At 40.7% G+C, this 1,679-nt stretch overlaps 1 pseudogene; it reads left to right on the top strand.

The window, feature by feature from the left end:
• The first annotated feature begins 498 nt into the window (after nt 1-498).
• Nucleotides 499-593, top strand: LOC114198281 (U6 spliceosomal RNA; annotated as a pseudogene).
• The last annotated feature ends 1,086 nt before the right edge of the window (nt 594-1,679 follow it).

The following is a 1,679-nucleotide window of genomic DNA, read 5'->3' as shown; positions in this document are numbered from 1 at the left end:
TCCTTTAAGTATTGCAGCTAATTTTTAGATGTTGTCCTTCACTCCTCATTCAAACAAATGAGGAGTAGGTGGTTGTATATACTGATTGTACTGACTAAAACAGAGCCATGGCTTCATATTTCCATTAGAAATAGACTCTTAAGGGGCACCTGAGTGGCTCAGTTGGTTGAACGGCCAATTCTTGATTTCGGCTCAGATCATGATCTTGGGGTCCTGGGATGGAGCCCCGCGTCAGCTCTGTGCTCATTAGGGAGGCTGCTTCTGGATTCTCTCTCTCTCTGCCTCTTCCCCTGCTTGCTCTCTCTCTCTCTCTCTCTCTAAAATAAGTAAATAAATCTTTAAAAAAAAGCCTTTTTATACACACTATAAAGACAGAATTGAGTGTTCACTTTGTCAGTACTTACATTAAAATTGGAACAATGCGCCCCTCACAGCCCCGGTGCAGCAGCTCTTTCTGCCCACAGGTCCTGTCCTCATGCTTTACTAAACCCCCATTCTGCACCCCCCCCAAAAAAATTGGAACAACACAGAGAAGATTAGCACGGTCCCTGCATAAGGATGGCATGCAAATTTGTGAAGTGTTCCATATTAAAAAAAAAAATTAAGACTGAATTGGAACACTTCACAAACTATGGCAAATTATTCCAGTTTTATTTCCACTTTAGTTCTTGGACAAATAGATTACCCACTGTGAACCTGTTCACTCACCTGTGAAAGTCCTCAAACTTTATTGTGAGTCACCGTCCCCTAGGGAGTTAAAAAAAAAAATGCAGATAGAGTCCCAGGCTCACTGAAGTAGGCTGGGGCAGGGGCCTAGGCCTCTATTTTTATCATTTTCCCAGAAATTTGACAACTGTTGTTTTAGTATGCTTCTCTGGATTGATGGATCATTCATACATTTTATTCATTTATGCATGTATATAGAAATAAACATATACTAACTAGGAATTGTCAGACAGTGCTGAGATCATGGAGATGGCAGACCCAGCCCTGCCCTAAAAAAGTTCTCCGTTTAGTGAAGAGGCAGACAAACTGTTTTTTTTTTTTAAATATTTTATTTATTTATTTGACAGAGAGAGAGCGAGAACAAGCAGGGGGAGCAGCAGAGGGAGAGGGAGAAGCAGGCTCTCTGCCATGCAGGGAGCCCGATGTCGGGCTCTATCCCAGAACTCCGGAACCATAACCCGAGGCGAAGGCAGATGCTCAACTGACTGAGCCACCCAGGTGTCCCCCAAAGCCATTCCTAATGGACTTGTCTATTCATTAAGTCAGTGGAGAGTTCTGAAATGGGTGAGGTTAATCCCTTTAAGGGCCTTCAGCCCCATTTAGCTGATAGCTATAGCTTAGGTTTGAACCAAATGTCTAGTTTAGGAATATAAAGCATGACAATTCTATAGACTTTTAGGTAATATTCCATGCAAAAGTTTTATAAGAAATTTGGAATATAACAAAGTTACTGTTCTCTGATAATAGGTACCAAAAATATGTACCAATAAAAATCAAAATAAAAAGGAGCACTTGTCTGGATCAGTTGGTAGAGCGTGAGACTCTTGATGTCGGGGTTGTAAGTTCAAGCCCCATGTGGATGTAGAGATTACTTAAATATAAAATCTTTTTTTAAATTTTTTAAAAGATTTTGTTTATTTAATTGACAGAGAGAGAGCGAGCATGAGCGGGAA

The sequence above is a fragment of the Eumetopias jubatus genome, unplaced genomic scaffold (assembly GCF_037043125.1).
Source record: "Eumetopias jubatus isolate StellerSeaLion01/CBP00866 unplaced genomic scaffold, mEumJub1_p1.0 scaffold_5, whole genome shotgun sequence".
Taxonomy (NCBI): domain Eukaryota; kingdom Metazoa; phylum Chordata; class Mammalia; order Carnivora; family Otariidae; genus Eumetopias; species Eumetopias jubatus.
Note: the sequence above shows the minus strand (reverse complement) of the source record. Positions and strands in the feature narration are given on the sequence as shown.